The sequence below is a fragment of the Vicugna pacos genome, chromosome 2, assembly GCF_048564905.1.
Source record: "Vicugna pacos chromosome 2, VicPac4, whole genome shotgun sequence".
Taxonomy (NCBI): Eukaryota; Metazoa; Chordata; class Mammalia; order Artiodactyla; family Camelidae; genus Vicugna; species Vicugna pacos.
The window spans coordinates 105,747,373-105,775,299 of record NC_132988.1 but is presented as its reverse complement, the minus strand read 5'-3'; the positions used below and the strand labels follow the sequence as shown (position 1 = coordinate 105,775,299).

General features: G+C 39.9%; 2 long non-coding RNA genes across 6 annotated transcripts in view; one reads left to right on the top strand and one right to left on the bottom strand.

The window, feature by feature from the left end:
- Positions 1-155: 155 nt before the first annotated feature.
- On the bottom strand, positions 156-10,557 carry LOC140687848 (uncharacterized). Its single transcript, XR_012062499.1, has 2 exons — positions 10,406-10,557; positions 156-316 (listed from the first exon to the last, which is right to left on the bottom strand). It is a non-coding gene; the product is annotated as an uncharacterized lncRNA (long non-coding RNA).
- A 2,832-nt stretch (positions 10,558-13,389) lies between these two features.
- Positions 13,390-27,927, top strand: part of LOC140700568 (uncharacterized) — a 76,279-nt gene continuing 61,741 nt past the window's right edge. For 3 of the 5 annotated variants that reach the window (XR_012078967.1, XR_012078968.1, XR_012078972.1), the window contains exons 1-4: positions 13,390-13,518; positions 15,640-15,867; positions 17,504-17,809; positions 20,290-20,734. This is a non-coding gene — a long non-coding RNA (uncharacterized lncRNA). The remainder of the gene's footprint in view (positions 13,519-15,639; positions 15,868-17,503; positions 17,810-20,289; positions 20,735-27,927) is intronic. The other 2 variants (XR_012078976.1, XR_012078977.1) reach the window with 2 other exon arrangements.

The window sequence follows — 27,927 nt, the reverse complement described above, 5'->3', positions numbered from 1 at the left end:
ACTCATAGATATAGAGAACAAACTACATCAGAATAACTGAGAATGATTCTTCTTTTTCTTTCTCAATCCCCACATTCCAACAGTCATCAAATTCTATTGATTTCACCTCAATGTCCCACACAGTTTAAAAAAAAAAACAAATCTAGAAACTGAAATCTCCTGATTACTAGACAACGTTTAATTTCCATCGCACTATAACATGATTCCCATCTCCTGCACTATGTTGTTCTGTCCAGGACATCAAAAGGTCATTGTTCAGTGCTAAGCAGGTCCTTGTTGCTTTGCAGATCAACAAAGTAGTTCTGTGTCCTTAAAGCTAGAAGACAGTGAGAAAAATGTGAGAAAAAGTTAAACGTTTTCTGCAGGATAAAGGTCTTACCCATGACTGATCATATGTAATTGGCTATTTTGCCTTGTATCAGTCACTTTCCTAAGGGGACAACAGGTAAATAACAATACTCTTTGGATAATATTTATTGAGGTTTTTCAATGTTTCCAGCATAGTTGTTTGGATTTTCTGTACCTTGTTCAATCCTCATAACAACACTATGATGTGGATACTATTATTATCTCTATTTTATAGATGAGGCAATTGAGACACAGGGAGGTTAAGAAACTTTCCCAGGGTTTCATAGGAAGTGAAGGAACTCAGGTATTAACCTAGACAGTTTGTCCCTAAAGCATGATTTTAATTATGACACTCTAGAGCTCCAGTGGAATAAGATACAATCCCTTTTGATAAGTGTTTTATAATTGATGTGGAAGAGAGACCCATAAACATAAAACAGTGGGATAAGTATTATGATCCATTCAATGTATCTTTCTGGTGACTGCTATGTAGTGGCTATTTTGCAATGTGCTTTCATTTACATAGTATAGATCAGGGAATATGAACTCGGAGGTTAGAGAGTTTGAGGAGAGTTATTTAACATCTCAGAACAGTTTTCTCATAATAAAAATGTGAACACTAACATCTATTTCAAAGTTCTACCATCAGTGTTTATTTAATTAATTAATTTTTTTGCAGGGGGAGGTAATTAGGCTTACTTTATATTTTTTAAATGAAGGTGCTGGGGATTGCACCCAGGATTTTGTGCATGCAAGGCAAGCACTCAACCTCTGAGCTATACCCTCCCCACTACCATTAGTATTAAACAGGTTAATGTATATCAAGCAGTCAGCACATAGTGGGCCAATATGAAAACTTTTATGAGTTGTAGGAGGGCTAATGAAAGAGGTATCCACAACGTGTCAGATGAACATTAAGGAAGAAATTATTAGTCTAGCCTAGGGCATGGGGGTGTTTCCAACAGCTGACAGAGCACATGATCTAGGACTTAAAAGATACACTCTAACTTTCTCTGTTTTCCCTTGCAGCATCAAGATTTTCCCCTGGGGAACCACTCTTTCCTCCAGGTATGCACACTCTACCCCCTGTAGACCTGGCCACTGCTGACATCCATCCTGTTACCCCAAAATGAGCCTCCCAGATACTGAAATAGATACTATAGAAGGCAGAGAAGAGAGATGGCAAGAATGGGGACCTTTGATAATGCCAACAAGCCATTGGTTCAAGCAACTTTGAGTCTTGATGATCTCTTGACTTTCCAATCTGTGAGCCAATACAGCAGCTTCAATGTTGAAGTCTGTTTGAGCTGAGTTTTCTGTTACTTGCAACTGATCCTCCTAACTGTGGGGAATTCTAGAAGGGAGAGCTACATGTGCAAAGGCTCACAGAAAGAGGGCATGATGGGTTTGGAAGTATTATATTGAGAAACGAGGCCAGAAGGTAGGTCAGTGCCAGCTTTTCAAGGAGTTGACTTTCATTTTAATGAGCTTGGACTCTAGCCTGTAGGCAGTGGGGAGCAATGGTTTTTGAGCAGAGAAGTGACAGGATCATATTTGCATTTTAGAAATATGACTCTGGCTGTAAAGTTGAGTTTGGACAAGAGAGAACAGGGAAAGCTGAAAGCAGAGAAAAGAGTTGGGAGATAATTGGAATGAAATGAAGTCAAGATGGCAGTAGTGGAGCTAGAGAGGGAAGGACTGGGTATCATTTTCTTTCTAGATCCATCTTGTTATTATGTACATACTTTTATGGATCCTCTTTGGCTTTTAATTATGGGCTCATAGATGCCTCACCAGTTACAGTTACATGCTGGCAGACAGAGGACTCTGCTCTCCAGGTGTAGTGAAGAGGCTTCAAAATCCGACATGAGGCATAGAAACTTTCTCAGTTTTAATATGGCTTTGCTGTCCTTATTCCTACGTCATGATGATGCTCTTTAGCTGGACATTAACAAATGGTACTGAAAGTCTGTGATCATCACAGACCACAATTCAGGAAGCCAATTGAAATATCCTTCTGAATTCATAGTTGAGTTCCCCAGTTTCTTCCCTTCCAGGCGGGAGATGCCTCGCTAGGGAGAACCAAAATATTGTCATAAAATTAGTGTTTATTGCCTCTTTTTCCAATATCAGAAAATCTCCAACTAGTTATCATAGCGTTAATTTTGGTTCCCACTCTTCTGAAATTTTTCTTTTAGTAGAGGAACATTGGAATTGTATTGAGAAAGAGATGCATAAACAATTGGGAGTTTGGTTTTAAGTATACACATTAAAAAAGCAGGACTTCATGTCTAGTCTGTCTGGAATTCTGCTTTCATTTGCTTCATGCAGTGTGGTGCAAGTTTAAATGATCAATTAAGCACCTGTTACTGGGTCCAGGGCAGAGTTATAACTCCATGTTTCCATGAGTAATACCATCTATATCTTGCTCATCTTCTGCTGAACTATGAAGTCATAGCTAGAGTCACATTGGGGGACCTCTAAGGATTTAGGCCAGGAAAATCCTTTTCCAATCTCCTTCTAGCACCATCACCACCACCAAATTAAATCTACTCCTATGCCTCAACTTGGATGGATGGGCAGTGATACCATTAAAAAAAATTAAATGACAGGTACTGGAAAATATCTTAAAAATGAACTACTCTAGAATGATTAGGCAATGAGTTCAGTTTTCTTGGTTGAAGCTAGGGATACTAGAAACCATGTATCAAAGTGTAGAGGTGGAACCCATCATGCAGGACTTGCCACAAAATAGGTGCCTCAGTTCCCCATCTATTAGGGAGAAGTGATTATAATATATACCTCTCATGGCTGTTTGAGGAGTAAATAAATTAATATATTTAAATCACTTAAAATGCTACTGGCACATTTTAAGTACCCAATTAAGGGTCAGCTAGTATAATATGGTTGTTTGGAGACTCAGGTTTGCTATCAAGTTCCAGCAAGAATGGGCTGGCTGGCTGAATGACCAGTTTGGTAGAACAAAGGCACATTTGCTGCATTGGGCAGCAGGCACTTGAGTTTGTGAAGGTAAAGGGAGAATGTATATTTTGTATGAATCTATGTGACCACACACAAGAGACATGTGCATGGAGTGGTCTTAAGTCTTGTCCAAAAGCGGTGAGCAGATCTATGCAAAGAGAGGCTGGAGATGCTACTGGATTCCTAGATGGAAGGGATAAGAGTTAGCCAGAATAGAGACACATTCACCCCATCTATGAAACTGCAGGTGAGCATGTCAGTGATGGAAGGGCACCAAGTGATCTTGAAAGCATCTTAAGAAAGTCAGTTATCAACACTGACAACTTCAGAGGGTCAGGGACGAGTCATCGTGATGGTGTCAACTAATAGGAAATGTCCTTCTCCCCTTACTCTCTTCTCTTACCTCCTTCCTTGTTGGGTTTTGGGGGAAGCCATCAGTAATCTTGTATGGCAAATTGGGGAAGAAGGAAAAGAAGAGGAGAAAAGGCTGGAAAAGGGATTCTCATCAATTCAATCCCTCTGACCACAGGCTTTTTATTTATGGAGCCATCTGAGCCAGAGGAGAGGGAGAAGTTTTCATTTTAATTAAAGATATACTGTTACATGGAACTACGTACTTTAATTACTGAACTGAGACAGTGTTTTGTGCCTTAAAGTGACAAAAAAGCTAATTGTCAACTGAAGGATGACCAAAAAAAAAAAAAAATCATGAGTCCTGCAGAGGTTCCTGTCAGAACTAGAACCATGAGAGTGGGTTTAAAAGGACAATGGGAGACAAAGTAAGGTTGCTAGGTGATTGAATATATGAGTTGTGCCTGTCCAGCATAATGGCTGCACAATTAGCAAATATTTATTGAATGCTGCTACATGCCAGGCCTTGCTCTGGTGCTCAGGATACAGCAATGAACAAAGATAAATGTCTACTATTTGGGGAATGAGATTCTACAGGGGAAAATGGATGGCAAAGGAATAAAGAAATGATCCCATAGATTGTCATTATGTAACAATCAACATGGGAGTAAGAGGAACGGAGTGAGGAGGGGGTAAGTGTGAAAGAGTGGGCATCAAGAAGATCTTTCCTGATTGCTTCTCTTTTCTCAGTACACTTGGAAGTGACATCATTGTGGGGAGTAAGGGTGATGCAGGAGGTTCTGAAATTTTAAAGGGAAGGTGTAAAATTGTCCCCTAGAATTATGGGAGAGAAAACTGAACTGGGAACTGTCAGGCAGCTCTAAGGACCCTCTTGAGAGCGATAGTAATTATTGTAAGTGACAGGAGTGAGCATTTGTGTATGTTTTTCTCCATCTTGGTTCAATTACCCTGGTGCAGGCATGGGGTTTGGCCAGGGAATCATGATGGAGGAAGAAAGGGGAAGGGGCTTGAGCCTAATGGCAAAGAACCATGGAATTTAAGTTGGGGATGGTGAGGAATTAAGGACAAGAGAAGACTGAGGACTAGGGTTGATGGTTTGCTGGTTACTGTGAGGCTTTTTAATTATTTGAGTCAAGACACAAGACGAGAGTGAGTCAGCTGTAGAGACAAGAAGTGTGACATGAGAAAAGGATGTGGAGATGATGGTGATGACAAGCTCAGGGAATATCCTAAGGACTGGGTGGCTGAAGTTGAGTGTAGACAACATCATGGAGAAGGAAGGCCAAGAAACAGCTAACCAAGAGGCTAGAATGATAAAAGAACTGTCTATAATGGGTATTGAAATTCACTAAGAATCACAATAGGAGTAATACTGGGGATTAATAATGAGCGAGGTGTTAAAACTGTTAAGAAATGAGGAGTGACTGAGGTTAGATTAAGAAGGAGGGTGGTAGTGGTAGTATAGTCAGAATTAAGTTCAAATCTGGGAATTTCAGTGAAAGAAAGAGATCTAGAAGTGGCTACGAGGTGCAAAGACGGCACCCTACTCCTGGGCTCAGTGGTATGAGGAGTATGGGAGAGAAAGGAACATACACTTAAGAGTGTGATAGGGGATCTGGTGTCTTCAGCACACAGCAAGCTTGTGGTTGGAACAAGTGAGAGAAGCAGAAGGGAACGATGATAAAAGGAGAGGTTTGTTGACAACAGACTATGAATTCTAGAAAGCTCACGGGGAGGGGGATTTGGGGTCAGATTACAAGATATGCAGAATTACAGGGTGGTGAAGGATGACCTGGGAGATGAGACATTTGGTGTGGACTGGTAAATACAGAAGTACAGTGAGATCAGTCCATCTGACGATCCTGGTTTAGGCTGATCATGGTGGTGAGGATGCTAGACAAGAAGCAGTGGAGGTCTTGCTTGGAGAACTCACTGCTCTGGGTAGTTCCAAGGTCAGAAAGAGCATGATGATTTAGTCATGTGGGGCTGGGCTGCTGCATTAAACCCTTACACATCTGAGGCAAGTACTTCATTGTGTGTGTGTGTGTGTGTGTGTGTGTGTGTGTGTGTGTGTGTGTGTGTGTGTATCTAACCTTAATCAGAATAGCTACCCAGAAACAGGGTGAGAAATGACTGAGAATGGATCAATGAGCTTAGTCACAGACGCATGAGAGTTAAGTGGCTTACAAATTGTAAATAGGCGACTTTTCATTTTTACGTTTTTTAAAAACAGAGATGCAGAAAAGTAAGTGATTTACTCAAAATCACAGCTATTTAGTGAATCAGAACCACTCACCAGGAATATATGAAAACACTATTGAGGTAGCCCTCATCATCATGTTATTTTGTGTTTATGTTCAGTTGATAACGATTAGTAATACAGATATGGAGTCTTGGCTTTGCCACCAGCTGTCTGTGTAACTATGGGCAATTTATTTGCTATGTCAATTTGAGTTCTCCAAGAAGCAGACACCATGATGGGATTAGACATGCTGAAGATTTATTGGGGGAAGATGCCTGTGATGGATAAAGTGATGAGGAACAGGAGTAGGTGGGGGAGCAAAGTATAAGTCTGAGGTGTTAAAGAGAGTGAGAAGTGGAGGTGAGTGGAAGGAACCTCAGATTACAGATCAGTCATAAGCAAAGCTGGCCTGCGAGGTGAGTCCTGCCCAACGTGGTCTAATTTCCTTGTCTGGAAGTATTTAAGATACTAAATACAGTACTGAAAACATCTTCCCTTGTCCCCAACATAAAACCTATGCTTCCATCACATGACAGTATAAGTCACGACCCCTGTGATGGACAGTCTTCCTTTCTACCTTTTATGTTGTTTGTCTGTTGCCTTATGGAGTTTGTACCCCAAGCAATGTTTGGTAGAAGGAGCGCCACAGTTTTTTTGAATAAACTTCCCATTGATAGTTGTTATTGATTCTTCTTGGCATCTCTGGTTACTTGAGCCAGTTTTGAGTGGCTGTGGAATCCATGGGCTCCAGTATTGGACTAAGTGAGTTTGACTTCTGGCACCACGACTTAGGAGCTTTATGATTTGGGGAAGTTGACTTAGGGTGCAAAGGAAGATAATATGAATCACTGTCTCAAACGATTGATGTAAGAAATTAACAAGATACATCTTGAGACAAGTTTGAAAAATGCGTGGCACTTAAACAGTTAGGTTGGTAGATTTAGCTACTAGCATTATTGTCTGTCTGATATTTCTGTCCTTTGGTCTTTATCCACTCAAGTCTTATCTCTTCCAGTAAAAATCCATGATTCTTGAGAACAGAGAGTATAGGTTAGATATATTCAGTACTCACAAAACAAACACACCTACGTACATGCAAATTCTATTTGATCATGGATCTAATGCTAAAAATGTGCCATGAAAAGTGGTGAAATTCAGATTTTGCATAAGCCAAAAAGTCAACAACCTATATAGAGATAAAAACAGGAAAGGTTTGGACAGACAGGAGTCATGTGTTAGTGGAATATAATCCCCGTAAAGGCAGGGCTGTGTTCTCCAGCACTAAGACTGATGCCTGGCCCAGAGAGGCATTTCATAAATTCTATTTCATTTTATTTTAAGATCAGAACACAATGTGAGATCTACCCTTTTAACAAATGTTGACTATGCAATACATTATTGTTTACTGTAGGTACAATGTTGTATAGCAGATGTTTGGAAATCACTCATTTTGCTTGACTGAAATTTTATGCCCACTGATTAATAATTCTTCATATTCCTCTCCCCCTAGCTCCTAGGGACCATGATTACATTCTTTGATTCTTTGAATTTGATTATTTCAGATACCTCATATAAGTGGAATCATGCAGCATTTGTCTTTCCAGAACCAGTTTATTTCATTTAACATAATGTCCTCCAAGTTCATCTGCGCTGTTGCACATTGAAGAATTTGAGGCTGAATAGTATTCTCCTGTATGTATATACAGTCATCCCTCCATCTCCGTGGACTGTGAATGCACATTTAATAAATTCTGATGGAATGGATGAATAACATAATTAGCACTAAGAAACGCCAGAAATTTTGCTTATGTTCAAGTTTCACAAGGCTTTAAGATATAATGGCCCCTATATTGAGAATTCAGTTTGGCTGGCTGGTTGGTGAGACATGACCAACCTGATGTCAACAATAAAGGCTTAATGCTTGTGTGTGTGTGTGTGTGTGTGTGTGTAGACATGCTTTCATTTATTTTTGGTAGATACTTGGAGGTAGAATTGCTGGGTAATATGGTAAATTTATATTTAATGTTTAAAGAAGTTTCCAAACTATTTTTCAAAGTGATTGTACTATATTTCCTTCCTATCCACAATTTATAAGGATTCTAGTTTCTCCAGATTCTCACTAATATGTGTTATTGTTTCTTTTTTTTCCTTTTTTTTAAGGCTTAATGTTAACACTGAATGTCACCAGGAGTCCACGTGTCACTGGGTATTGTTTAGGGGCTCATTGTTGATGACCAAGATTTCTGCAAGGCTTTCTACTTTTCCTTGTGGTCCAGAGATGTTTGCTGCACTTCAGCCATCATGTCCTTTTTATAAACGGAAAAGAAAAAGAACAAGAGCATGTTTCCTGCCTAGGGCTGCTCCTCTTAAAGAGACTTCCTTGAAAACCTTGTCTTTAAGAACTTCTACTTAACCTCCCACTGGCCACCACCATCTGCAAGAAAAAGGGGAAGATAGGGAGTTCTCTTCTTTATCCTCTTCCTCTTCCCTTTCCTGCTCCATAATTGGGTATATTGTTGGCTCCAAAAACATGGTTCTGTTGCTAAGGAGCAAGGTGATACTGGTTATGGGGTAGGTAGTAGCAACCTCTATCTTGGTCCCCATTTTATAGGCATAGGTAGGAAACGGAGGCTCACCCCGTAGAGGTCTTTATTATTTACACTGTGGCTTTAAGGATTTTGTTTATCACATCACACAGTGATCTCTTTGGAGAACCCCAGAACAAAATCCTGTTGCTAGTGATTCTCCAAGCAGCCAGTGGCTTATGAGAAATGGAGATTCTGCAAATGGTTCTTTGTCCTTATGCTCAGTGCTAAGAAGCACGAGGAAGTGTAGAGGTCTATCTGACAACCATTAAGGGATATTCAACTCTTGCTTCATTTTTCTTTTCCCGAAATTCCTGGCTGGACTACATACATTTCTTTAAGGCATGTGAAGCTATTTTGAGGACAAAAAGAGTGTAAGTGAACAATAACACACACATATGTAAATATATCAATGCATAAAATGAAAGATCTGAGAGTTTGCGTAATAAGCTTTTGTTATGGACAATTAGAGAGAAGTCAGGACTTCACCCTATCTCCATGATTCCAAGCTCTGTCCTTCTTCTGCAGGGGTTCTCAACCCTGACTGCACATTGAAATCTGCTGGGAGTTTATAAAAAACTCAGTGCTCAGGTCACACCCTATAAATCAGAATCTCTGGAAGTTGAACCCAAGAATCAGTATTTTAAAAAAATCTCCCCAGATGATTTTAATGCATAGCTAAGGTTGAGGACCACTACTCTTAAACTTCTCTTAAGCAAAATAAATGAAGTGTAAAGTTCTCTAAGGAGAGTACATCTTAAAAATTATTTTAACTTATCCCAATGGTTTTCTCATTTGCTTCATTTTCTTCTAGTGAGACCACCAATATGTAAAACAGATGAAAACAGGGCTTCCTTCACTGAAGAAGAAGGTAGTGGTGGTGGGAGCCTGGCTGCCATTCATCACCCCTCAGGCCACTTATCCCTTGCAGATGGCCCTCGTGCCCACCCACAGGATAATGGGTGACTTATTTCAATTCACCCCATGGAGTGGATTTTTTTAACGCGCCAACAGGCAATCTGATCATGGGAAAAGCCTTAGTCCGATGGGTGTTTGCAGTGCTGTCTTCTTTTTGTATGTAGATGACTTCAGTTTCCATCCCCTTACCTGTGGCTGTTCAGAGGACAAGAAGCTAAAAAAGAGCTCCAGGATCAACAGCAGAAACATACAAGTATCAGGAAGGTTATGCTTCCTCTAAGCTCATTTGGTCTTGCATGTCTGTCTGTCTGTCCATATGTCTTCATCCCCACACCCTCAAGGGTGTAACTAATCAATCATGTGGACTTAACACAGCAGAGTCCTCAAACTCAAACTTCTACAGAGCCCAGGCAGAAAGCTAAGCTTTCATGTTTAGGATGGCCCTGTGGAGAACAGGAGTGTAGATGTCCTTCCTAAAGGCATTTTTATGAAAGCAAAATTCTAAACCCTGCATTGGCAAACAAATAGACAGATACATACACAAATTTTCTGGACATAAGGAATTTTAGTGAGGTGCCTGGTGAGGTGAAATTTATCTTATTTTACTTACCTTTAGGTTGTAGCTCTAGGGGCTGGGAATTGCTCTGTTAGGGGGACCCAGCCAGGGTGCTTACAGCATCATTATATTTTCAGGGAAGAGTTACTTAGTTTTGTAGCTGTCAGATGAGTGTGGGCATGTTAGTGTGGGACTGAAAATTGTGAGTCCTGACCAGGATATTCCCTCCTAATGCAGAGTTGATCTGACAAGCGTGGGGCAGGCAAATTTGCACAGGGGCCAAGGTATCTCCTAGAAGAATAGCTTGCAGCTAGAATCTCTCTGATGGATTGAGATGGTCCCAACTGACAAGTAGAAAAGAACCCCAAGGGTAGTAAATTGGATTTGTAAAGATACTCATACCTTGAAACAGGTGAAGCAGGAGACTGGGATGTCAGAGAAAGGATTGCTAATGAAATGAGACATACATTCCAAATGGACGCCCTTTCAACAAATCTGCTGCAGGAGCCTTAGGAACCGTGAAGCTGATTTGAGCTCCTGTTATCCCTGAACTTGAAGCTCTGTCGGATGAAGAAGGGGACAGGGTTGGAGCAGATGGCATGGTTGTGTGTGGGTAGAGTTCACCAGGGCAGAAAAAATAGATACTTGAAAAATTACAACTCAAGGCAGAATGAAAACCGCCACATTCATGACATGCCACCATGATCAGTGGAAGAGGAAAGCCCATGCGGTTGGACACAGCTCCCCAGCATTAAAAATAGCCTAACCATTTTTCATGATGGAAGGCTGGCAGGGAGGGTTGCAGAGTTAAGGAGATGGGAAGAGGCGTGGAACAGTCCCAGTGCACAGTGCAGACGTGAGTCAGTCAGGAGTGGCTTCCTGACAGATTGCTAAACTACACCTAATATCTTCCTTCCTGAGTTTGGAGTCAACTGAGAAGGGAACGCAGGAGTTAGATAACTTGTGAGCACAAGATCAGCTTTGTGTCGATCAGGCTGATGGAGGTGCAGCTTGGGTGTCTGAGTTTCTAAGACTTGCTTTCACGGGATTACACTAAACCAGCGAGTGGAAGGTAAAGGCAGCAGTTGCTGTCCTGCTCTCCTCACCAAGGGCAGGTTTCTTTACATAAATGCATCTTAAAGAAAGATGGTTCTGAAAAAGAAGACAGAAAGAGCTAAGCCACCCTTGCCGAGTGTCTGTGCCTACTTTTCTGAATTCCCTGTCTGATCTTCTTCTGGAAGACCCATGAGAACAGTGAAGAGAGACCAGCATTTTTACTCAAATTGAATTTTTCTCATGGGAATATAAGGACAGGAGGATGGAGATTCTCTTCCAACCTTTTTACAAACTTCTTACCCTGAAACAAAATAGAATAAGACCTTCATCACTTAATTGTGCTCAAAGAGTCCCTTTCTCTGTCTGCCTCTTTCTCATTTTCACTAAAGTGAACTTTTGTCATTTATCTGTGACCCATTATGTCATCTTCTAAAATCTCCAGATTCTACAGTGACTACATTTGAATAGATGGCTAGTTTTCTCTTAAATTCCATGCCCGTAGGTGTTTCGGTGTCTTTAGAAGCACAAGGCAAGTTACATGCCTTTTTAGCTCACACTAAAGTTTTATCTCTCACTTGAGGATCATTTGTCTCAAAGAAACAAAGGTTTTATTACTCACTGGAGTAACTATGTACACAACATGAATAGAGAACAGCAGACCTGTGTTGAGAGGCTACCGTTGGGCAGTTAGCTAGACTCACCCACCAAATAAACAATTAAATCTGAGGATCCACATTGGTGTAAAAAGGGTCTTCAGCTCATTCCTGAATATGTGAAATTTTATTGAAGTCCAAGAATTTCCAGAACCCACACCATATTTCCCCATGCATCGTAAATGAGTATTTGTGTCTCTTCCTTCTCAACCATACCTTGAGTCCTGTGTCTTTCATTTTATTTTAAGAATTAAGTCCCCCATAGAAAACAAGACAGGATTACCAAAGGGGAAAGGGTGGGGAGGAATAAATTAGGGATTGAGGATTAACAGATGCATATTACTGTATACAAAATAGATAAACAACAAGGACCTACTGTATAGCACAGGGAGCTATATTCAGTTTCTTATAATGACATATAAGGGAAAAGAATCTGAAAAGAAAAAAATACACATGTATGTATAACTGAATCACTTTGCTGTGCACCTGTAGCTGACACTGTAAGTCAACCATATTTCAATAAAATTAAAAAAAAAATTAAGTTCCCAATACTGTGTTTAATAATATGCACTGAAAATATTTGTTGGGGGGAGGGGCATAGCTCAGTGGTAGAACACGTGCTTATCATGCACAAGGTCCTCGGTTCAATCCCCAGTACCTTCTCTAAAAATAAACAAATAAATCTAATTACCCCTGCCACCCCTCCCCCCTTAAACATTTGTCAGAGGGTTGAATGGAGTCATTTATCAGAGCAACGTGGTATTTATCTTGTACTCATCTCATGTAACAATTTTTGGAACAAGTCATTTAAGGAAATGCCCACGTGGCAGAGCCACACCCCAGCTCTAGGCAGGTGTGTGGTTATTGTCTGCAGTGTATGGAGTGAGCCCTATGAGTTGCTGGACAGTGACAGTCCAATCATCTGTGTCTTCAAGTACAAATGGAGTTTGCCACGTTGTACTTAGTGTCACCTAACATGACTTAGAGATTGAGTTCCTGTAGTGGTTTTATCACTTGGGAGCCCTAGACCTCTGAAGAGGCCTGAGCTACTACTGTACAGAGAATCAGGAAGGGTTGTGATGGAAAAAATATGTCTCATGGTTTTCCTTGTCAGGATCTTAGGGAAACCTAAATACGTTCTGTCGGGATCTCCACTGAATCCTCTGGCTTCCCAGGTCAGATCTGGCTAGACTTGGGTTGTGAGGCCTGGGACAGAGGATTGTCTCATTGAGTCTGGGGGGTGCCAGAACCTTAGTCAGGAAAATAAGAGTCTGTACTTTTCTAGGGCTGCTGTAAGTGGGTGGCTCACAACAATAGGAATGTATTCGCTCATGTTCTGAAAGCCAGAAGGCTCAAATCAAGGTGTTGGCTGGTCTGGTTCCTTCTGAAAGTGCTGAGGGAGAATTTGTTCTGTGCCTTTCTCCAAGCTCCTGATGGTTGCTGGAAATTTTGGCCTTGCTTGGTTTGCAGACACATCACTTCAATCTTTGCCTCCATTCATACACAGAGCTCTCCCTTGAAAGTCTTTGCCCAAATCTCTCTCTTCTTTTAAGGACATCAGTCATTGGATTAGGGCCCACCCTGATCTATTATGACCTCATTTTTTCTTGACTATATTTGCAAAACCCCTGTTTCCAAATAAGGTCACATTCTGAGGTTCAGGGTGGATATGAATACTTGGAGGACAATATTCAGCTCAGTACAGGGCCCAACAAGCTAAAAAGGAATTCTACCAAAACAATGGGGTCCAGGGTCAGGGTTATCACAGCCTCTGTGATAAAGAAGCAGGCAGCCAAGGAGAGGAGAGTAAGTGAGGGTACTTCCTCCCGGAGAAGTGGGGAGGGGTAGGGAGCAGAGCCTGTGATTCTCGAGTGAACACTGTTCTTTTCTGCTAGCTTTGGTGAACCTATCAGACCCCCTTGCAGCCTTCATGCCACCCCCAGACTGCAATGCTTTGACACAGATATAAAATTAAGCATGTTTTTATATCCCAGAAAAGTTCACTTATATAAAATTATGAGTGATCAGTGTAGACCTTACAGAAGATTTCACGTGGAGAGCTGTACACTGTGTACCCAACAGCAAACAAGTTACAATTCACAGCTTACATTTTTTTTTCTCCTGAAACATTGCTACTGACAGTTTCTCCCTCTCGCCTTCCTCTCTCCTCAGTCCAGAGTCTATTTGGAATTTTTCTCCTTCCGTTATTCACAAAAATCAAGTTGTCCCTCTGGCTCCTACTCCAAAAGCACACACTTATTCATCTGAATGCTTTCTAGAACAAAAACTCTGTTTGTTATCACTACCTAACCTTTTCGGAAGGCGATCAGGATCAGCACAAGCAAGTATTGTTTTGCTGTTGTTGTTGTTGGTTTGCCCTTAAACTAGACTGTAAGCTACTTTGATGGTGAGAACAATTACTTTCATCTTCAGGTCCTCTGCAGCACCTAGCATGGTATTTCCCACATATGAGGTACTTAATAGCTGCTGTCTAATAAGGACACTATTGATGCACAAATCTGTGCTTTTATCTTTCCATTAGAGGTTTGCTGTGGTGCTCTATAGCCATCGCCTTACTTGTCTTTTTAAAGTACCACCTTTCTAAAGAAGCTGTTGAGAAGCAGAGAAACAATTTTTAAAAAATCACTTATTCCCCCTCATGAGCAAGTGTCTAAATATACTTGCATTTGTGCTAAGAGGGATCATCCAGTCCAAAAATATTTATTAAATGACAACTTTGTGAATATTAGAAGATTAAAGAAATATGAGATATGATTTCCTTCTTGTACAAGCTTACATTCTAATTGAGATTATTTTTGTGCATGGAGGAGGAATTTTAAACCTTGTGGTTTGCTGTGATAGACCTGGCATTCAAATTCTCACCCTACCACTAAAAGGTTACTTAACTTTGAGCACATTTTAACGTGTCTGAGACTCAGTTTCCTCATCTATAGACTGGGGATGAAAATAGTACACAATAGAACTATCGGGAGAGTAAAGTAAGATAACGGTTCCTCTGCACCATCATAGCTTGCGCTCAATGCCCGCTGGCTATCATTGTGATCACTATTTGAAATTAACGATGAAAGTAAGTGCTCTGAGATTTCCAGAGGGAGAGCCTTTTGATTGGGAAGGCTCAAAAAAAGCCACACAGAAGATGGAGTTTTTGAGGTGGTCTTGTAAGAATGGTTAGGATTCCCAAAGGCAGAAGTAAGACATTCTTGAAGAATAATGATAACAGTGCAGAGGTTGCAGAGAAGGCTTGAAGTAGGGGCTCAGACCAAACTGTGAGAAGAAAACAGTACTGGAGAAAACACAGCCATTCTCAGACGATGAGAGTAAAGTTGGGTGGTCACACTGTGGCATCTTGTTTCCACTCTCCCCATCTCCCAGGCCAAGCTGCAGTCATTAGTGATGTGTTTTATACCCTATAGGTGTCATCACCTGGTAGATACAAACTGGGAGGAAGCATGTGGCTCCAAACTAGTTGTTCACCTCCAGTTAAATAGTCCTGGTGCTTGATGTGTTTCCTGTGAGTTGTTGCAAGCACACATTTGACTCCCTTCTAAAAGTTCAGATTAAAAGGAAGCAAACTTCCAAAATTAGCCTCGTAATTAAAATTTGACTTTGATCAGTAGCTGCTGAGAGGGTCATTAAGAGCCATGAATGTGCTGACACAGGGGGTTGTTGGGCGGACGAGGTGAGGAGGGAAGCAGGGAGATTGGAAACAAATAAAAAATTGTTAAGAAGCATTATCGAATTGCAAATATCAATTATTATGGGTCTATGGATGAGCGATTATTACATTAAAAACATTCTTGGCAGGCAGCCCGTATGGGCGTAGATAGCTGCGACTCCATCAGAGCTCGGCTTTAATTTGATTTTTGTAAACATGTTTTTGGTTTCTTTTCCTTTGATTGGTTTTAGAGAACACTGGACAGCAGCTGTGTAGAAACTGCATCTAACTTTCTGTAAAACTTGTTGAAAGATGATTTTTGCCTCCTGCAAAGCTTGGAGAATGTCATCTCTGAAGGAGGAGAGGAGAAAAAACCATGAAAGGTGGAGGGATTCTCATGCTGAGTGTGGAAGAGACAAGGCTGCCTTTTCCAGAACCAAGGAGCAGTAATCAAGGAGGGACAGGCAAAGGAGCTCACGGTTTGTTTTGCTTTCTTGATAAAGAATAATGACTCACTGGCATGAATGATGAAGGTTGATGGGGCAAAATAATGCAAGAAAGACAGTGGCTTTAGCCCTCTGTGAGCCAGCTGTGTATGGTGGCTGCCAAAAAGACTAATATGATCCTAGGCTGCAATTATAGAGAATAGAAAAAGTGATCATTCCCCTTTCTCTGCACACCTGGAGTGACACATTCACATTTAAGTGCATGGCATGACCCCTTGTCTGCCTGGTGTATTCCTATTTATCTTTCCAAGCCAGCTCAAGGTCACCTCTTCTATGACACTTTTCCCCACCCCATGCTCACCAGATTTAATCTCTGCCATCTAGTGCAGGCTCAGTTGTACTACTACATTCATCCCTTTTCACTGCCATATTGCCTATGTGTCCATCTGCCCTGCAGGGCCAGATCCATGTCCACTCTATTTTGTTTTCAGAGGTCCTGGCACTTGGTAGGGACCCAGTCCAGATTTATGGAATTGAGAGGAACAGGCCAGCCAGAGTGTGTTTAGAGAAGATCAAGTAGGAAGGTGAAAGAACTTGAGATCATGCTGAAACCTAGCTGGAACCAGGTCACACTAAGTTAGCAAGTTATCTAGTACTGAGCTTCTTCCACATAGGGGAGGGAGGCTCACCCCTTCACAGGATGTACCATAGAAAAGGTCTGCAGATGGACTGGGAACAGAGACCCCAAGGGAAGCCGGAAGATACTCTTTGCCTTGTTCTAAGAGTAAGAATGAGAATGCTGTATGTAAAGTGAAAAAGCCAATTGTGTCATGTAAAAAAAGAAGTTATTTTCAAAGGAATTCGGGTCTTAAAACATACAACTGAATTTCTGCCAGAATTGGAAACATTTTCTATGGGTCTTAGAAAGTAATGCCAATGACTGAAATCCCAAAGATGATGGTGACCGAAACACCACATCATATACAATGGAAATCAAAGTGTAAGCCAAATCAAAGAGGCTTGAGATACCCTAGTCACCAAAGGTGAAGAAAGGGATGTGTAGAAGGGGACATTTTGTTCCTGGAGAATTCTAGCTTTCACTCATCGTACGTTAACTCATTGTTATTGTATTTATAGTTTTTCAGTGCTTCCTGCACAACTGCGACCAACCATTACAAAAGTGCTAGAATAAAAACTGGGCAAGCATTTGCTGCCAGTATTTCGGATATTCTCAGGAATAACTGACAGTGGGGGAGGAAATGGAGGATGAGGGAGGAAAAGGAAACTTATGACACATAGCAGAAGTTGGGAAAGGTGAGCTGGCCTCTTAAAAAGTCATATAAAGAAATAAAAATGATTGAGGAACATGCTAAACGGTCACACGTACGAGGGACTGTGATATTAAAGAGGGAGTATGCCCATCTAACCTTCTCCAGATGGATAAATACAAGACCAGCAGGCAGCAAATAATGTTTTTTGGTTGAAAATATTATAAATTGACTTCACCTAGTTTGAGGCAAAAATCAAATTTATGAGAAAATATTGAGTGCCCACAGATCTGAAATTTAAGTTGAAGAATCTGTTCTTTCAGGAAACCAGGGTCTTCAAGGTACTGCCATTAGGATGAATTAGTCCCAGCTCTTTTCCTCTCTTATCCCCTTACACTCAGAATTTAGATCCCTGAGAGATAAATTTGGATTGTCATAGCTTGGATCACGTGAGCAGTCCTTGGCTAACAGAGAAGACGACGCCTCGACTGATGGTACCATTAAGACAGCATTAAACGAGCAAGAACAATTCCTCAAAGGGAAACCAAGGTGCTTCCTTCATAAGAAGAGGAAATGCAAGATGCAGAGCTGAAATTTACTTATCTGCTGCAAATGCATGGACGATTCCAGAAATTCCCTTTGACTCAAGGCATTTGGATGGGGGTTGAATGACTATTTGTCAAGCACACTGTAGGAAAAATAATTGAGTAAGTAATTAGATTGCATAACCTCCTCTCTAACCCTGAAATTTGACGTCTCTGGGATTTGGGGAAAAGGATCAAATCATGAGACTCCCTTTAGGAAGAAGAATGAAACCTTTTTTTTTTTTTAACTATTTCTATTTGCAAATATCCAGGATCAACCTGTATATACACAAACAAAAATACATCGATAAGCAACCCACAGTGCAAACAGCTTGTAATGAAAGAACCAGACTAATGCAACATTTTCCCACTTACAACTCTCCCCTACTGCTAGTGTTCTTTAAGCCTTCTGCTATCAGGCGGTTTAGTTGTACACAATAAATACATACACATGTGTGAAGAGATTTAAGTATATTTTTATAAATGTAAATTAAGGATCTTTATCCAGCTGCTCTGGGTTTTCAGTCTGGTTTATAGTGGCTAAAAATTGCAGCTGAAAATAATTCCCCAGATAAGGTCATTTCTTCTCATTTGAGAAGTACTGGGAAGGCTATAATAGGATTCTTTTAAGTTTTGAGATATTTGGGTTCTGTTACTTGACAGGTATTAATGATGGTTTCTATTCTGATTATATTACAGAATTATAGATATCTCAGGGTGGAGGGCATGTTGAGATGTCCTCCAGAACATGTCCCTGGGACACCAAAAAAAATTAGACAGAATGGAAAGACACATACAATTGGAGAGATGGGTTCTACTCAGGGAAACATAGGGAGCATAATACGGTCTGAAAAAGGTTTTTCTCCTATTTCTAGTCATAAGGAGCAGTCTTAGACATGCAGCCCATGTCTCTGAAATATAAGATCTTCAGGGACCATTTACTGATGAAGGTATTGAAATGGTTCTCAACTTATCTGCAGAACTTACCTGAAGAATATTTCAAACTACCTTTAGTAACAGCAATTTACTAAGGCAATGTTTCTCAGTGGTGGAGAAGGGGAACACCTAGGGACATCAAAATCTCGGGGGTTCAGAGGAGTGTGTTATTGTCCCCATATGATCTTGATGTAACTCCCTCACTGTACCTCATTACCTCCAAGTTGAGAGTAAGTGGTTGATGGAGCAAATGATAGATGTTTGAAACTGAGATAGTTCTTTTAACTACAGAGTTTGCTGACCCTAAGTGTCTGATTTACCGGGGAGTAAAAATGGAATAAAACATCCTCACGTTCTTCTGCAAATCTTCAAAGAGTTGGAAGAAACAGATGAGCTAACTTTTATCATGTCCATAGCACATGACCAGAACATGTCTCTTTACTCCATCATCAACACCGTTGCCTCAGTTACCTCAGAATGCATCTCATTTTCACATTTAAATCTGTGTCTCACTATGATAACCAGATATTTAAGTTCAACCTTGATCTCCATGGCTAAGAAATTGCACATCTAGACTATACATCCTTATGTAGGGGAGGACAAACATTCTTTTCTCTTTATCTCATCTTGGGTTCATTGGCTGGGTCCCTGTAAATTAGATTGACAGAAGGCAGATGAACAGGAGAAAAACAAACAGAAGTTTATAAACATGAATATTGCATATATATATGGGAGCACTCAGTGATGACTAACTCAAAGGGGGTGGTTAGAACTCGAGCTTATGTAGAATCTTAGCAAAGAATGACAATTTTGTAGGGAAGTGAGAAGACAAAGAAGAGGGACTTTGAGCTTCTTAGAGAGGCACATTGTGTGAAGGCAAAGATATAAGGAAACTAAGGGTAGACAAGGGCTAGTTCTAGGAAGATTTGTTATATAGATTCCTCTGAGAGTGTCTGGGCTGATGCGAGCCTGGAGTTGTCTCCAGGGATTAACTTCTGTCCCTCCTGATAGGGCAGAAGGGATCCCTTTACAAATTATGTCCCACTTTGGGGCATATAGAGGGAGACCAGAGAGCTTGTCTTGTATCTGCTCTTTCTCAATTGCCTTCAGCTCGGAATATTCCTTAGGTCCAAGTGCCATATTTTGGGGTGACATATTCTGCTGCACTTTTCTTACACAGTCTAGTCTATCTATGGCCATAGTGTTCCATTGTTCTGGTGTTTCTTGGGAGTTGAAGCCTTTCCTTTTTGTAGCCATGATGAGTAGCTATAACTGAATGCCACTTGAAGAGACAGACTGGCTGCCACCACTATTTTCATGCTTCATGACTGTCTGTTTCTAAAAGGAACATGTTTTCCCAAAGCGCAGTATAAGTTTAGGAATATCAAAGGCAGTCAGATACTCAGCATAATTATTGGTTAGGTTTGCCGACCAGATATTAAAATCATCTTCTTTTCATAGGAGGAGTGTTTGGTTGATTAAAACATTTGAGGCGGCATCTGACACACACATTCTGGAGAGCACGTCAAAGAGCTCTGATAGTGGAAAACAGCCCTCTAAAGTCAAGAAGTCAGACTTCATCCAAATAGCACCTGAGAGGGAAAGATGGTTCAGATTTGAGGCCCATGGATATGGATGTCTAATCTTTTGTGACTTTTTTTTTTCAGTTCATGGCTCTGAGACAATAGCTGGATTTAGGACAGGATTTCTTTGCCCCCTCTACCACCTGGACACAGATGAATGATGCTGTTCTCAACTCATGGCATTGGCAAGATTATTAGAACGTCTCAGTATGCGGACTGTAACTTCACCCCTCTCTCTCTCACTCACAGAAGCACATCCATGTGCAAATGGGTAAAAGTGGCATTTTCCTCAGGACCTGGTTCTGCAAAGAGTGGTTTTAGGTAGTTCATAGATAGGAATCAAATAACATCGAGGTACACAGTCACTTAATCATATTTAAATTCTCTTTCAAATCTTAGATTACATCAAGGGGAGTGACTCAACTTGTTGCCAGTGTTTCTTTAAACATCTAACAGTTTTTACTATCTCCTTTTTGAACATCTCAAAACCCAGCTCTGACTCAGAGTTCTCAGCTAGCAACAGTATCTAGTAAGTAACAATCCTTGTAAAACCTACCAACAGTGGTGATTTTATTTATTTTTAATTTTATTTTCTCTTTTGGCAAGTGATGCTGGTTTTTCCTTTATAATAGTGACATTACTTTCCTTCATGAATACATGTATTCAAGTCAAAAATTGAGTTCCATTTAAAGAAAAAAGATTTAAGTAAGTAATGGTCAAGATATGTCATAATAGTGTAGATATGCTGCAATAATAATATAGTTAGAGAGAAAATCCTGGTAGTACTAATTGAATGATGGAAGTTTAGGAAATATTGCTGTAGAAATAATTTTTGAGCTGGCTCTAAATTTTCAAAAATAAATTATTTTCAACTTTTAATACTTTGATAGTTATTACCAACAGATTCCTTATAGTATATTTCACAAATGGTTAAGATGTTCCCGTGTATTTTTTCATTCTGGTTTGGAACTGCTGACCTGTGTAAACTTATTACATAGAAGATGCATAGGATGTCAAGCTATCTTTGTTTTAATCTTTTGGAACACATTTCTCATTTGTAATTTGTGCTTGTGCTCTTTAAAAAAAAAAACAGTAACAGCAAATGATTCTAAGAGGCTCTTGTTGGGGAGATGGCTAGTTTTTTATTCAGTGCTTCCTTTCTCGTTCCCATTGTAACTGAGTTGTCTCTAGATACGTGAATGACTGATTCATTATATTTTCTCATGTGGCAAAGTTCTTGCACTTGGAAGGCGAGCATGCCTGCTCCCCTCCTCCTGGTTCTCCACCTGCTTCCTGATGGCAGGGAACTGGCTATGGGAGAAACCCAACTTTGATCAGACAGGTGACAACACATGCCTAAGGAAAGATGGAGCAGCAGGAGGTAGGAGCCTGGATGTCTGAGTGACCAAGTGGAGCAGAGCCGGTCACCCTACCCAGACTGCTCATGCTGGAACTACTATGACGGAGGAATAAAGTCCTTTTGCCTTTAAGCCCCCATGTTGCTTCCAGTCCCCTTGTTGTAGCAATTTAGCTTTTAATCTAATGTAGCACTCCTCCACCACCCAAACTCTCTATTAATATTAGATGTAATTAGTCAGCATAATGAGAAAAGGTGGGAAAGAAGGTGTGCCACCTTGTGCCCTTGTCAGTAAATTATGTTTGACTCCTTCCATGCATCTCCTTCCTTGTAAGACTCAGCATGAATCTGGGAGAAGAGTGTTGTGGTGCAACTGCTGAAATACACATTACCACAAGCTAATAAATACTCAGTTGGTTCCTTTACTTGTCTAAGTCAGAGACTGACTCTAAGCAGATTAAGGGGAAAAAAGTTATTTGAAGGATTTCAAAAATCTCATAGAACCATGGGGAGACCCAGAAAACCCAGGTTTTTCATAAATTAGGTGGATTAGAGCTTGGGTGTGGGGTGTGGGGTAGGTTTGGAGAGCAAAACACTGTTAGGGATTTCTTCCAAGCGGTTTTTTTTTTTTTTTAAATTGTGCCCACTCAGGATTCAGGTTCTAGGGAGAGAGAATCTATTTGACCCTTCTCAGTTCTTATGATTATTCTTCAAGACAGGGTAGGACACCTTCACTCTCAGGTCCACCATGCCATGGAGGATGGGTCATTCTTCAAAGGAAACTTGAAGCTCCCTTACTCTGCATTGAACAGTGTGCTAGAGCCAGCTGGCATTGGCTCCTGAGAGCTGATGGCACATTTTTTTGCAACTCAGTGTTCAGTGACATCTCTCTGGGTGATCAAAATTTGCCATGCTGGAAATACTTACATCATGGAAGTGAGCAAATGATACACGTCAGGCCCTTTTCTTCAGAGAGTTTGTTGTTAAGCATTTGCATGCTCTATATTGCTTTCATCCCTTTACTTCTCTCCACTTGGTATTTTCTGAGTATCCTTTATTAGATAAATGGTCCTTGCCTCAGACTCAAGTGAAATGGGAGTTGTCCATTGACTTAGGAAAAACAGCTGATGGAAATAAAATTTTTATTTTATAAAAATGCATCTAAATCAACATATTGCATCACTTGATTTGAAAATTAATTTCATCCATATAGAACAAAAGTCTAATTAAAATGAGGTTCGGGGGTGTCATTATAGCTTGCACAACTCTGAGTAAGAGATTCCAGAAAGACATTCTGTTTTGGTTTGGGAACAAATACAGCCTTGCTTTAGAATCTGAGTAGCTCTCATTGCATATTCTTTAATTGTTTAATATGTGTAAGTGTAGCCATCAAGTGCCTAGAATCCAAAACACAATCAATAAACACAGGAAGAGTGAATGAATAACAAAATTGCAAGCATTTGAGGGAAAATATAATATATTATGCTTCTCTTGTGTTCTTTCACAGTTTATTACAGTACTAGGAACATCATTTGTAAATAAATATTTTGGTTTTTTTTTTCCTGACTCTGTGCATCTTTAATCATTTTTTATTGAAGTATAGTCAGTTTATAATATTATGTCAGTTTCTGGTATACAGCATAATGTTTCAGTCATACATATACATACATATTATTTCTTTCCATATTCTTTTTCATTATAGGCCATTACAAGATATTGAATGTAGTTCCCTGTGCTATGCAGTATATAAACTTATTTATCTATTATATGTATAGCAGTTAGTATCTGCAAGCATCAAACTCCCAATTTATCCTTTCCTATCCCCTTTCCTCCTGGTGACCAAATAAGTTTGTTCTCTGTGTCTTTGAGCCTTTTTCTGTTTTGTAAATAAGTTCATTTATGTCCTTTTTTTTTTTCAAAGATTCCACATATAAGTGATATCATATTGTATTTTTTTTTTCTCTTTCTGGCTTCACTCAGAATGACAATTTCTCGGTCCATCCATGTTGCTGCAAATGGCATTCTTTTATTCTTTTTTACGGCCGATAAATACTTTGTTTTTAACTTGGATTAGAGAGTTTTTATTAGGTAGTTTGACAAACTGGGTAAATGAAAAAAGCTAGATATTTTGTTAACTGATTTTATTTTGATACTACAATGGTTAGAATTTTTTGATTCCTTTTTTGGAGCATAGTATTTATTTCATTTATTCAACACGTTAGTTTTGAGCACCTGTAAGCTGCCTAGCTTTTCAATCGTATATTGAGGGTAGAGTACATGAAGAATATACTTCTAAACAAGAAGCCTGAGGCTATGGAATTTTTTTTGTGTGGTTTAATTTTGATTTCCATTTCTGAACTATTATATTTTTCTCTAAATATATAGCTCTCAAATAGAAGAAAGTATTTAACCTTTGTCATGGCAATGGTTCAAACCAAAAACATCTTTCTATATGCAGAATTGTTTCTGCATAACTGTTTAGTTATTGAGGTAATGTATGTATGCCAGGAACTACGTGTCAAGCACCGCTCTAAGTAGTTTACAAATATTAACTCAACTAATTTCATTGTCCTGATTTTACAGATGTGAAAATCAAGGTGTAGAAAAGGTAGGTAGTTTATTCCAGATCACATAGATGACAGTGGGAAATTCAGATTTAAACCCAGGTGATCTAGCTCCAGACTCTAAGCCCTTAACCTCACATTGTTCTGCCTCCCTGAGGGACTATAGGATCTATAACCACAGAGAAGGAGCTGGCCGGAAGGAGGCAAGAAGATGAAGTAGTGATCATCTGGGAACTCAACTGAGTGGAAAAAGTGATCAGAGATGCCTTCAAAACGCACATATAAGGAGATTTAAAGCAGAATTATTTGCATTAATCCCAAATCAGAAAAAATATGACAAGGTCTACCAACAGTAAAATAAATTAAGAAGGAAAACAAAATGCATACATGATGGAGTTCTGTACAGTAAGGGAAAGGAATAGACTGCTGTTACCCACAACCAAGTACAAAAGTATCACAAACCTAATACTGAGCAAAAAACTGAGCTATAAATGATTACATGCTGTATTATTCTGTTTATATAAGATGAAAAACTTTATATAAATGGCAAAAATACTCTACGGGGCTAAAAGTAATGGATATGGCTACTTTTAAGGAAAAGAATGACTGAGAGTGGGTAATAGGGCTTTCTGATCTGTTGGCAGTCTTCTGTTTCTCGACCTGGGTGGTAGTCCCGTGGGTGTGTCCACTTACTGACAATTCACTGACCTCTACAGTTATGATTTTTGCCTCTTTTGTATGAGTGTTATAGTTCAGCAATAAATTAAGAAATATTGCCTGGGAGGGGTGGGTAACAGGAAAAAAAATGGTATAATTGAGGCTAGAGATAGGGTTGGGTTGAAAAACAACAAAGTTAGAGATAAAAAGGCAAATTATTTATATATAATATATTTAAGCAATTAGCCCTGATTGTCTTGACTTAGATACTGTGAGTTGGCAAGCTTTTCTATAAAAGGCCTGATATAGTAAATATTTTAGGCTTTGCAGGCCACGTACAGTCTCTTTCACATACTAATTTTCTTTCTTCCTGTTTTAGCAACTTTTAAAAAATGTAAGAACCATTCTTAGCCTGCTGGTTATAAAAAAACAGCCACTTTGGGTAATTATGAGGTATCAATGTAGGTTCATCAATTGTAACAAATGTACTGCTCTGGTAGGCGATGCGGGTAATGGGAGGGGAGGCCATGCACCTAGGGGAGCAGGAGCTTACAGGAAATATCTGTACCTTCTCTCAATTTTGCTGTGAGCCTAAACTCCTCTAAAAAAATCTTAATTAAAATACAGAAACAGGAAACTATACTCAATGTCTTGTAATAATGGAAAAGAACATATGTATGTATGTATATGACTGGGATATTATGCTGTACACCAGAAATTGACATATTGTAACTGACTATACTTAAATTTAAAAAATCAGAAAATTTGAAAAAGAGTATGGAAAGGAATACATATATGTACAAGTATGGCTGAAACATTATGCTGTACAGCAGAAGTTGACACATGGTAAACTGACTATATCAATGAAAATAAAAACAAAAATAATCCACAAAAAACAAGCCACAGAAAATTTGTCCTCAGAGCTATCATTTGTTTACCCCTCAGCTAAGCTCAGGGTAACACTAAAATTATTAAAATGCAGTTTTTGCCCTCCACAGTCCATTAATTTATTCATGCAACCTATCTCCATTGAATATCTCCTATGTGCTTTAAGTGGATGAAACAGCTGTACGCACCTGTAAATTACAGAACAATGTGATGACTACCCTACCCGAGGTACCATCAAACCGCTTGAGTAGAAAGAACATGCCATTTTCTCTAAATTAAAGTCAAATTTCAACTTTAATTTTGAAATAGTTCAGATTGACTAGGTAGAGAAATGGACGGCATCCCATATAGGGGCTACATCATGAGTAAATCCACACAGGTGCGGTATAAGCATATATTTATAAGGGAAGGTTAGTATATTATCTTACTTCATGTGATTGGAGCATCATGTGCGTAGAATGACAGAGGTGAGGCTAGAGCAGTGTTTTAAAAATTTTCACATCATGGCACATATATGCCTTCTATATCTGGAGCCCTGAGTTAAGCAGATGAGACCACTTGTGACTGGAAGAATGGGTCCAGGAACTCATGTGTTCCCTGGTCCCACAAGTCTTCCCTGAGATCTGAGTGTATCCCTCTGCCCACTCACACCTGCTGGCACTCCATTTGGGAAGTTCTGGAGCAACTGGAGAAGAATTGATTGAGCAGGTGGGTTAAAGGTCAGGTGGAATTTTGGTGGCTTTGTATCTTCCAAGGCTGAGGCTCAAATTCTGTTTCTGTCACTTATTGGCTGGATGAACTAAGTAAGGTATTTTGAAATCTCTTTGCTTTCATTTCTGCCTCTGTAAAATGCTAATAGTACCTAGAAGGGATCTTTTGAAGCTTAAAATGAATGAGACACGGTATATAAGGCTTTTGCTGCAGAGTCAACACTCAACAAATTGTTTATTTCTCCTTCACGTTTTCAAGCTCCCTACTCACAGTAAAAACAACAACAACAACAACAAAATCCTTTGATGAGAAATCCCATGCCCTTTCTAATCGCTACACCCACTGCCTGGGGATAGTGGTAGGGTTTTTCTGGCGTGGGAGGAAGAATGATAAGTGAAGAGAAACCACAAAATAGTGAGTAAATCTACTGCTTTGGCACTCTTACTTCTAATGATGACTTTTCTTTAGAAAGAGAGAGGTCATCAGCTCTCAGATCACATAGGTGTGAGGTGTACTGTCTGTGTTAGGAGACACCTTTTTCTTTTTCTCCTTCCTTCCCGTTTTTATAAGCCGAAGGTGCAGGGTGGGCTGTGACTCGGAGGTGAACTGAGGACTCTGGTTAAACGTGGCTTTGAAGGAAACTCGTCAGCTGACTTCAACAGGAACATCTGTGGGTTCATATTGGCCAAGTCCCTAGAGATTTTTTTCACTGCTGAACATGCTACTTTCCAACTGTTCAAGTTAGTGGCTCAGAGCTGTGCACATATTTTGAGATGCATTCTGCTGATTGGATTATTTTTAAAGCCTATTTCTTATCTAAAGTATTTCCTTTAATTGCTTCTTTTTGGCCTGATGTTAGGTCTCAGTGAGGTTGTTCCAAGTCTAGAATCATAGATACTAATCTCCAAAATTGGAAGTAGCCACCCCATCACTTTCCAGATGAGGAAATTGATACCCCTTGGGGTGAAAAATTGCTCAAGTCACACAGATATCTCATTCTTTCTTCTTTCCCTTCTTTCTCCCTCCCTCTCTTCCTTATTTGTTGAATGACTCCCAGATGCCATGCACTGTTTTCAGTGTTAATGATACAAAGAGACATATGACACAGACTGCTGAACTCTTAGTCTAGTGCAGCTGGAGTGGTGTAAACCAATTATTCCTCTAGACATGATAAGTGATTGCATAGAGGGGCACACAGGATTTCAAGAGAACCCAGAAGAGGGCCAACTAAATTAGAGACTCAGGGGAATTGACTCGAGTGGAATGTCAGAGGATGTTTTGGATACGAGTGGGTTGCATAGGGAGTGAGGTGTGAGAATACAGATGAGAGAGATTATCTTCCAGACAGAGGGAAGCATACACTGTAATAGCATCCGATGTTCACTACATTTTCCTGAATTTATTTATTTATGGAGAGAGAGAGAGAGTGAGGAAGCGAGGGAGGGAGGGAGAGAATTAGAGAGAAAGAATATAAAATTCCACAAGGAATGTGACTCCTGCTCTTCTGGTCTGTGCTTGTGTGTTGTGCATCTCTCCCCAGCCCAA